The sequence below is a fragment of the Cervus elaphus genome, chromosome 6 (assembly GCF_910594005.1).
Source record: "Cervus elaphus chromosome 6, mCerEla1.1, whole genome shotgun sequence".
Taxonomy (NCBI): domain Eukaryota; kingdom Metazoa; phylum Chordata; class Mammalia; order Artiodactyla; family Cervidae; genus Cervus; species Cervus elaphus.
In genome coordinates, this window is record NC_057820.1 from 10,703,247 (window position 1) to 10,714,652 (window position 11,406).

The following is an 11,406-nucleotide window of genomic DNA, read 5'->3' on the forward strand; positions in this document are numbered from 1 at the left end:
TGTAGTCAGGAGTTTTCTGGTGTTCTCAGGTTTTGGGCTTAAGTTTCCTGCCTCTGGATTTCAGTTTTATTCTTCCTGTAGTCTCAGGACTTCTCCAACTATACAGCACTGATAATAAAACTTCTAGGTTAATGGCTAAAAGATTCTCCCCTGTTAGGGACACCCAGAGAGGTTCACAGAGTTACATGAACAGGAGAAAAGGGAGGAGGGAGATAGAGATGAGCAGGAGGAGAAAAAGGGGAACTCAAGAGGAGAGAGACAGATCTACGCAGCTGTCTGTTCCCAGAGTGTTCTCCGTATCTCAGACACCTACAAGGATTCACAGAATTGGATTGGGAAGAGAAGGGGAAAGGAGGAAATAGAGGTGTTCTGAGGTAGAAAACAGAGAGTCAAGATTGGGAGAGAATAATCTTCGGTTTAAAGATAGGGCTTCTCTTTTTTTTTTTTTTTTGGTAAGGTTATAGTGTAGTGAAAATGAAGATGAAGAGTAGTAGAGGAGTTCTAGAGGACTTTAAAAGAAATAAGAGAAAAAGAAAAATAGAAAATAAAAGAGAAAACGGAAAGAAAAAAAAGAAGAAAAAAGAAAAAGAAAAAAAAGAAAAAAAAAACAAAAAAAAAAAAAAAAGAAAGAAAGAAAAAAAAAATTTTTTTTTCCCCCTAATTAAAAAAATCGTAAAAATCGTCAGTGTGGGTTCGGCTCAGTTTCAGATAGCTCCTCGTTCCAGCTTACACTTCTCGGTATCTACAGGGCCCTTCCGGTGAAGTCGGTGTTTTCTACAGGGATTTTAATCTGTTGCACCAGTCCCTTCTGAAGCGGTTCCCTTTGTTTATTTGGCTTCTGTTTGCCGGTCTCTTCAGAGCCTCATTTCCGCCCTGACACAGGCGGGCGGAGGTGGACTCTTATTCAGTTAGCTAGTTCCGTTGCGCTGCTGGGAGGGGCTGACGCTGCGGGGCGGGGCTGGCGCTGCGGGGCGGGGCTGGCCCTGCGGGGGCGGGCTGGCACTGCCGGGAGGGGCTGACGCTGCTTTCTCCGTCTGCGCTGCTCAGGCTCCCGGCTGTTCTATATGGAGCGTGCCCCGCGCTGCGCTAGGTTCCAGCCCTCGGGTGTTACACAAAAGCGCGGAAGGAAAAGCTGCGCCTGCTCTCTGTGCCTTCCCCGTCAGAGCGGTCCAGGCAGCGAGGGGCTTGATGGGCGCACTATCCCCAGGTGTGGCGTGCCCACTCCCTTCCGCGGACCCAGTCTCAGTTTCCGCTGGCGCCAGTCGGGTGCTTGCGCCTTCCGCCCTCCGCGTCCCCAGCCCCAGTCCCCGCCCGCGCCGGTCGGGTGCCTGCGCCCTGTGTCTCCCCGCGACCTTCCCCTCCCCCCTGCCTCCTGCCTCCGGCGGGGCTGGGCGGGTCCGCAGCCTGCGACCTCTTCTTGGGACTTTCTCCGTCCCTTTGTTCTGCGAATGGCCGGCAGTGTGTTCCGGCCGGTTAATTTTCTCTCTTTTGGTCTCCCACAGTTCAAGTTGGCACCTCACAGAAGCTCCCTCCGATTGTCCTCAGGGCACTCAGGCCCGGACCCTAGCCCAAGCAAGGCCGCCTAAGACTCCCTTCCCGGGACGGGTCTCCGTCCTTAGCTCTTTTGTCTCACTTTTTATCTTTTATATTTTGTCCTACCTCCTTTCGAAGACAATGGTCTGCTTTTCTGGGCGCCTGATGACCTCAGCTAGCGATCAGAAGTTGTTTTGTGAGGTTTGCTCTGCATTCAGTTATTCTTTTGATGAATTTGTAGGAGAGAAAGTGGTCTCCCCGTCCTACTCCTCCGCCATCTTCGGCTCAAGATCTTTCAGCTGGTGAATAAAGGAACCGGATTTGAGAGGAGACAGTGTGTGTGGGGGGATCCCAAGTCTGTCCTCATAATCACTGCATTACCATGCCATCATAAACAATTTTTACAATAAAAAGACAGGATCCCAAGAAAATGAAGAGCTACAGAGTTGCTTTACTTTGTAGGGCTTAAGGCTTTAATGGGTTGGCTGTGTGTGGACTTTGTCCATCTGTATGCCCGTCGGGCTGCTGAGAGATTAATTTACTAATTACCACACTGGCACAAATCAATAATGGCATTTTACAGAAGTGAAATATTTAAGATTTGGGCTATTGAGTTATATTACTTCAACAAGTCCTTAGTGGAGGGGGATAGGGATCAGTTGTGACTCAGTACAGCTTCCCAGCAAGACCTGGTACTGATGCCAATGAGATCCAAGCACTGTTGTTAAAAATATTGACACAGTATAGAGTGGATAATCTTGCCAACTTCTTCCACCACAGGCCACAATGGAACAAGAACAGCAAATGCAGTAGACGAAACAGCAGACTCAGAAACATTGTCTTAAGAGGACTTGGTTTTTAACCCTGCCTCCACCACTGTGGGTTCTAAGTTGCTTCAGATGTGTCTGACTTTTTGTGACCCTATGAACAGTAGCCCACCAGCCTCCTCTGTCCATGGGGATTCTGCAGGCAAGAATACTGGAGTGGGTTGCCATGACCTTCTCCAGGAAATCTTCCTGACCCAAGGATCAAACCTGAGTCTCCTACATCTCGGGCATGGGCAGGCAGGTTCTTTATCACTTGAACCACCTGGGAAGCCCGCCTCTATCAAGGTGTGTGCTGGGAGATGGCGGGGGGTTAGTCACTCAGTCGTGTCCGACTCTTTGTGACCCCATAGACTGTAGCCCACCAGGCTCCTCTGTCCAACTTACTCTAATTTCCATGGAGGTATGTCATCTTCATGCATTTCAGTTTTCTTGACTACCAGACAGAGATAATACCTACCTCAAAGGATTTGGGAGAGAAATAAAAGACACTAAGAGACATGATCATTATTCCTATGACTGACCCAGGGGATTGAAAGGTGACATTCTTACCATTCCAGGAATGGGAATGGGGGGCGAGACTGACCCCTGATAAGGGGCTGATTCTGAGGACTTGGAACTGAGAAGTTATCAGATATTGTACAAAGGGAAGGAGGCCAATTATAGGATAAACTATAAGTTCACACATCAAACATCCTAAGTATAAACATCAGATCAAAGTGGCTCAGACCCATAAATCAACTGTGGGGTCAGGATCGGGAATGAGAGCGTTTTAAGAAGAACCAAGACTACAAAGTAAGAACAGGGCCAAAACTCAGCCCAAAGCTCAGGACTATGTGCAGAACTCCTAATCTGTTAGGTGGCTGGGGGGCAGGCATAGCACAGGCAACGGGGCTGTCTCAGAGCTTCTGAGGGTCTGAGAGCCAGGCTCTGCTACCCGTTTACTCATTTGTTTCTACATTTCTCATTTTCTGTTCTTTCACTTATTCAGCCAAAGCTGTTGATCGTCTAAAGTGCTTAAAGTGAAAGTGAAAGTATCTCAGTCCTGTCTGACTCTGCGTGACCCCATGGACTATAGGCTACCAGACTCCTCTGTCCAGGGGATTCTCCAGGCAAGAATACTGGAGTGCGTTGCCGTTTCCTTCTCCAGGGGATCTTCCTGACCCAGAGGTTGAATGAGCATCTCTTGCATTGCAGGCAGATTCTTTATCATCTTCCAAGTGGTGAATATGCTCAATTCAAATCATACACTTGTGGACTGATAACAGTATTTGTAGTATCTCTCTGTATGAAGATATTTTTGCAGATAAAATATGTAAACTCACATTAAAGATAAGCATAACAGGTGAACATTAGCAGTTGACTTCAAACTCCACTTAAGTGAAATGTTATCTATCCTCTCAAAATAATTCTTATCATTAGACCTGTATTACAAAAAATTGTACTCAAGGGTTCGTATATATTTGAATTTCATCAATAAAAAATTAATGGAAAAAAGTTTTAAAAAAATGTGCCAGTGTTGTTCTAGCTACTGGGGATGAGGCAAAGGACAAAAGAAGCCTGGTCCCTACTCTCATCAGCCATCAGTTCAGTTCAGTTCAGTCACTCAGTCATGTCCAACTCTTTGTGACCCCATGGAACGCAGCACGCCAGGCCTCCCTGTCCATCACCAACTCCTGGAGCCTACCCAATCTCATGTTCATTGAGTCAGTGATGCCATCCAACCAACTCATCCTCTGTCATTCCCTTCTCCTCCTGCCTTCAATTTAGGATTTCCTTTAGGATTGACTGGTTTGATCTCCTGGCAGTTCAAGGGACTCTCAAGAGTCTTCTCCAACAGTGCAGTTCAAAATCATCAGTTTTTTGGTGCTTAGCCTTCTTTAAGGCCCAACTCTCACATCCATATGTGACTATTGGAAAAAACATAGCTTTGACTAGACAGACATTTGTTAGCAAAGTAATGTCTCTGCTTTTTAATACACTGTCTAGGTTGGTCATAACTTTCCTTCCAAGGAGCAAACATCTTTTAATTTCATGGCTGCAGTCACCATCTGCAGTGATTTTGGAGCCCAAGAAAATAAAGTCTCTCACTGTTTCCATTATTTCCCCATATATTTCCCACAAAGTGATAGGACTGGATGCCGTGATCTTAGTTTTTTGAATGCTGAGTTTTAAGAGGCTCTTCAGTTCCTCTTTGCTTTCTGCCATAATTGTGGTGCCATCTGCATATCTGAGGTTATTGATATTTCTCCCGGCAATCTAGATTCCAGCTTGTGATTCTTCTTGCCCAGCATTTCACATGATGTTCTCTGCATATAAGTTTAATAAGCAGGGTGACAATATACAGCCTTGACGTACTCCTTTCCCAAGTTGGAACCAGTCTGTTGTTCCATGTCCAGTTCTTTTTTTTTTTTTCACATGAAAATTATAGTAGCTTTATTCATAATCACCCAAATTAGAAGCATTCACAATAGGCTTCAATAAGTGAATGGCTAAAAAGACTGTGGCATGTACGTACGACAGAACATTATTCAGTCACAAAATGATATAAGCTAATCAAGCCACAAAACAACACAGAAAGTGAAAGCAAAGTCACTCAGCTGTGTCTGACTCTTTGCAACCCCATGGACTATAGCTGACCAGGCTTCTCCGTCCATGAGAGTTTTCCAGACAAGAATACTGGAGTGGGTTGCCATTTCCTTCTCCACATGTCCAGTTCTAACTGTTGCTTCTTGACCTGCATACAGGTTTCTCAGAAAGCAGGTAAAGTGGTCTGGTATTCCCATCTCTTAAAGAATTTTCCAGTTTGCTGTGATCCATACAGTCAAAGGCTTTGGTGTAGTCAACCATATGTGATCTCAAAGGCATAGATGACAAGTATATTAATAAATTTCAAAAAGCTTGTGTTGTAATAAATAACGTGAAAATAAATTGGGAAAATCATTTACTCGCTCTCTGGGAGCTACTTTAGATGGTGTCACAAGAGAAGGCCCCTTTTCTTCCCAGATTTTATTTTGAAAATTTCAAAATTGCAGATATTGAAAGACTGGAACCTGTGTATACTGCTCATATGGATTCACAAACTAGTCATACTTGCATTTTTGTCATACTCACCTTAGTTTTTCTCTGCCGAGTCATTCAAAATTAAATTGTAGACATCACGATACTTTATCCCTAAACATTTTAACATTTAGTTTAGAAGAACAAAGTGCTTATTTTGTATACTTCAATGCTATTATCACAACCAAGAAATTTAAAATTTAGCAATATTAAGTTGCAATAGACTTTGTGGGAATTTATGGTTTATGTGTCAAAATTTTTCAATTGAGCATATTATTAGGTTCTTAAATAACAAAAGGAAAAACAAATTACTAAAATTCTATCTTGTTGAACTCCAAAATGCACTCATAATTGAGTACATGTTTTTGGTATTAAAGGTCTAATGATGAGAATGACGGAGCTTAAAGTAACACTTTCCTTAGTTTGGCATTCAAAGTTTTGTGTTCCCTTTCATCAAATCAATTTTAAATATTCATCTGTCAATGCTAATATGTAATAATATTTTAACTATTTCAGATTTTAGGCATTTTTTTTTTTTTTTTTTACAATTAGGTACTGCCAAATAGTGGGATCAATCCACCAGTATATGATTGAGCATATTCACCATTTGAAAAGTGCTTATAGGATTTTATTAACTTCTTTTCTACATTTGTCCTTTAATGTATCACTAAATTGCAGATTAATCAGTTTCAATTGAAGGTTAGGTAGATGCTTCTCAATTGCGCATTTAATTAGGATTTTAAATGCATAAGTTTCCTTCACATTTGCACTGAGAGCTGAGAAACGTTCCTGCAGTTATAACTAGAGCTCAGGAAATCTCTGCAGCAGATGTGTTTGGGAATAGCTGGTGAAGAATCTACCTGCAATGACAGAGGCGCAGGTTCGATTCCTGGGTCAGGAAGATCCGCTGGAGGAGGGACAGGCTGCCCGCTCCAGGATTCTTGGGCTTTCTGGTGGCTCAGCTGGTAAACAATCTGCCTGCAGTGTGGGAAACCTGGGTTTGATCCCTGGGTTGGGAAGATCCCCTGGAGAAGGGAAAGGCTACCCGCTCCAGTATTCTGGCCTGGAGAATTCCACGGACTGTATATCCATGGGGTCACAAAAAGTCAGACACGACTGAGCGACTGTCAGAGATCTTGTTTTCATTTCTGACAGCATTGGAAATAAAGCATGTCGACATTACCTATTTTTTTAAATTATTTTATATTGGAGTATAATTTACACTGTTGTGTTAGTTTCAGGCATACAGCAAAGTGATTCATTATTACTTGTGATGCAAACATTAGTTGTCACTGAAATGAACTGACCACAGTCTAAGTTTTGCAAATCACTGTTTCACCTACTAATTTCAAGTTGAATTCATTTCCCAACATTTTCAAGGCCATTGCAAAATTTAATTTCTAAATACATTCAATATTATATAAATGTAGTTGAGGATGGATTTAGATCTTGGCCAAGAGCTCAAACAATTACAGTGAAACTTAAAGCCCATGAACTACTGCAAATTCAGGAAATTACAGGTTTCTTATTATTGGCCAGCAAATATCCACTCAAAATTCTGCTTTTTTTGAAATTTCATTTTCATTTCTTTTGTAAAGAAGTTTTGCTGTGATGAGATACTCAATTTCAAATGGTCTAATTTTTTCTGATGTTTGCCTTTCTGTGAATTAAGAATATGGTGAGTGTTTGGCCAGATAATGTTGATGAAGATCATATTATTATTTAGCACAGCTATATGTCATTAAATAATAAATGCAGTATTTTGACATCTAATATGATAATAAAATAATTTGCACTCCACTATGCAACAAGAAGTGCAGCTTTTGAAGTTCACTTTTCTCTTCTTTTCTTGTTTTGACAGATGGATATGCATGGCGAATTAATAAAAGAACACTATCTGGTGATCTATATGGAACTCAAAACTCTACTGAGGTATAACTGTGCTGCTGCAACTAACTGTGTATCAAGCAGGAGTGTGAAGCAATGAGATGACCACAGTCTCCATCACAACTGCTTATTCTGTCTTTTATAAAAGTAATGGTGACACATGAACTAGCAAACATGACTGTGTTGCAATACACAGCCATGTATATACACGGGTTTGCATGAAGAGAGACTGCAATGACCCAGATAAAAGACGAATGTGGTTTGGACTAGGAAGATAATTGTAAATCTCATAAATATTTGTTGCATGTGTATATGCACGCATGAATGGTGAGGAGGCTCACTATATCCTTCCCTGTTTCATCTTACACTACCTCACACAGCAGAATGACCCACTGCAGCCCTGACTACAACATCCATTTCTGTATTTTCTAATAACACTAATCACACTTTATAGAAACAGTTTATTTATTTGTCTGTGTCCACCATCAGACTTGTTCTCTTCAGTCAGAGACCACCTACTCATTTCTAACCCGGGAAGGGATGTATTTCATTTCTGGTTAAAGGATTCTTGTGTGGAGCTCATAAGGGCAAAGGATGTTTCAGTCTGTGAGTGAAGTGTCACAGACTTAGCAAAGTGTGGTTAAAAAGTGACTCTTTGGAACCTAATTTCTTAGCCTGGGTTCATCCCCTGACTTGTACTGGAAACTTGATGGTGATGAAGGAGGAGCATCCCCTTGCTGGGTCTCAGTTTTCTTGTATGCAATACAAGAAATAACTTTTAACATGTATGGGGCGATTCTTCTGAACCAGACGCTATTATGTTGGAAGTACACATCTTAAATCTTCACAACAATCTTATGAAGTAGATACAGTTTTTCTTCATATTACAAATGATGAAATGGAAGCAAAACAAGATTCAACCCCTGGCCCATTATGTCCCACGACTAGTTAGGGTTGGCAGTCAAGGTAAACGCAGGCAGTCTAGGACCAGAGCTGCTGCCCCTAATGATGATGCTGTTTGAGAACTGCAGTATCAGTTTCTGAAGCTCTGCTTCCTAATTTGGCATTTGATGATATACAGATGCTAGTGATTGGAAGGCAGCTTGTGGGGAGATGGAGTTTATTAAACTGAGGCCTTAATACATATGTATACATATATATGTGTGTGTGTGTATGAAACAGTATCAACCTGTTTACATACATACCTATGTGCTTTCCAGATGTCTCAATGGTAAGGAATCCACTTGCCAATTCAGGAGACTCAGGTTTGATCTCTGGGTCAGGAAGATCCCCTGGAGAAGGAAATGACAGTCTAGTATTCTTGCCTGGGAAATCCCATGGGCAGAGAAGCCTGGCGGGCTACAATCCATGGGGTGGTAAAAGTCAGACTAGACTTAGCAACTAAACACCACCACCACACACACACACACACACACCACACACACACATACTTATGGATCATTGTTCATGTGGATAATCATGTATAATCATATTGGGTCTAGAGAAAGTTTTGTTCACATACTATAACATTGCTGATTTTGAGATATTAGGGATGCGTTGAAATCATACAAATATATCCCAAATGTCTACTTTAAATTCAAAATGTATAGTTTATTTTTGGGTACTAGATTCTAGCAACCTGGAATTAAGTTAGGGAGGACATAATAAAATACTAATATGAGTGTAACGTACCCATCAAAGATATGTTCATAATGACGGATACAATGAGTAAACTGAACAGTAACATAAAACAAGAAACTCACACACATATACACACACACAAACCAAAACTAGAGTCAATTGGATATTTGTGTTAGCAAGCTGTGGCTGAGGCATCTGTCAGACACTTCAAGCTGGTCCCAAAGATAACAGATAACATGGTGGTTGGGTTTTCATGATTTCTCATCCTGGCTGTCAGCCTACAACTTTATAAAATGGAATAATTCCAGGTTTATTAGAATCGAGGTGCCTTTAGGTCTCCCATGAGAGACAGGTAAAAAGCTCAGAACGGCAAGCTGCTTTTAAAGGCTGCCCATTGCTAATTGCAGATGCTGAGGAATAGGGAGGGGGGAATACTGACGGGAGCCTGGGAGCCAGAGTGATGGAACTGGCCATTTCCCACCTCGCAGCCAGCAGATTTCTAAAAGGCACATTATGCCCGCCTGTCATATAAAGCCATTCTCAAACTCAGAGGTATGATTTACTCTGCAGGGGCTGCATCCTGGGGCCTTTTGTGCACAAAGTAAAATGGCTTGTGCCTAAAGGAGCACCCTTTTCTTCAAAAGTGCTGGTTTTATGAGGGAATGGGAAAACTTGTATACGCACACCCTCAGAGTCAAGGAAACAAAATGTGTCTGTTGTCTATGTCCATGAGAGATGAACTATAATGGAAAAGAAGATGAAAATGAATGTATATATCCATGGGTACCTGAATCACGTTGTTGTAAAGCAGAAATTAACACGACATTGTAAATCAACTATGCTACAATAAAATACTTTTTTAAAAAAGGAAATAGAACTATACAGGGAAGAGGAAAAAGACAGCACATTGGAAGCAGCTACTCTGTTTATGTGCTTCCTTTATTTCGGTGGGACTTCCCCAAAGCCTCACAGGTAGAGTCGCAGGTAGAGTTGCATCATTCTCTTCTAAACTAGCACCCAAGGTTTAGAGAATTTAAATAGTTGACCAAGTTGACACCACCGAAGGCAAAATCAACTCCAGTTTATCTGACCTCAAAACACATACTTGTTTTGTAACATATACTGTTTTCCACTGAGATGTGGCAACTGTTAGCTCACTTTCTCTTCTTACATAGGTCTCCATTGCCTGTATGCAAACACTAATTATCACTTCACTTGGATTTATAAACCAGCTTCCATTTCCTGAGCCTTAGGGATTACTGTTTCACTCAGAACACATTGCCTGGTAGCTAAGGATCTCCGAATGTGTGAGAAAAGTAATCAAAGGTTGAAGGAGGGTGGTATTCTGTTAGAAGACAGAAAAGTAATTCAGAAAATGACATCAAACACGTGGGTGGGTGTATTTCACAGGATTTCTTAATGTCATCCACATTTGCTCCCCTTTGCAGGGAATGGATGTCTGAAAAGGGTCCCATTGGATGAGCAGCTGAAATAGATGACATCACAGTTCCCCCAGAGATTGTGCACAAAGAAATCAAGACTGTTCTGGAAACACATGGAGCTTATTCCCTGGCAGAGAAAATTCCTTGCCAGCCTCTTCACTAAAACTGACCATACCTCTCCGTCTTTGTGGACTTGTGCATACACGAGGCCTCAGTCTAAGTGACTATCTTGAAGGAAGTTGATTAAGTAGAGACCTTTATTTTCATGGCAGTGACAGGATAATATTTATATTAGTCAATGATCAAGGAACTGACTACCTGGCTTTTGTCCATCCCTCCTCTGAGGAGGCAGATTCGGGGCTGGCTGCAGACAGGAAAGTCTCTTGGGCAAGTTCCTTGATCCTAACACACTGCAGGGTTTTAGACGAAGCGTCTTTGACTCACACTGAGTGCTACTCATTTGGCCTGGAATTCATCACTCCTCATTAAGAGACCCTTGAAGGAAAGACTCTGGTGGGAAGGGAGTCTGAAGGCCTGTCCTCTCCCCCTATGCTAACACTTAGGGCACTTGGTTTCCATTTAGTTGATGCTTGATTGATTATTATCTTTGGTCTCTAGGAGGGCAGGGGCTGGCTCCATTGGTGCTTCACCATATCCCTGTTCCTAACCAGGAAGACACTAGAATATCAGAGGCACTCGGAAATACCTACTGAGTGAATGCATGCAAGCATTAATATCCTTTCACTAGGTGGATTTCTGTCCAGTCTTTTAAAAATCAGAATGGAGGCCAAAAAATATATCACACACCCATGATGTTCTGAATATGAGGTTAAGTACTTGACATACATTATTTCAAGGAGATTAGCATGATCATTTTCATACAAAGAAAAAGCATCACAATGTATTTAAGTAATTTTTCCAAGGTCACAGACCTGGGAAATGACAGAGCTGGGACTCCAGTCCCTGTGTACCTGATCCTGACAGTCACAAGTTGCTTCTGTCTAGTTTTGTTTTCTCAC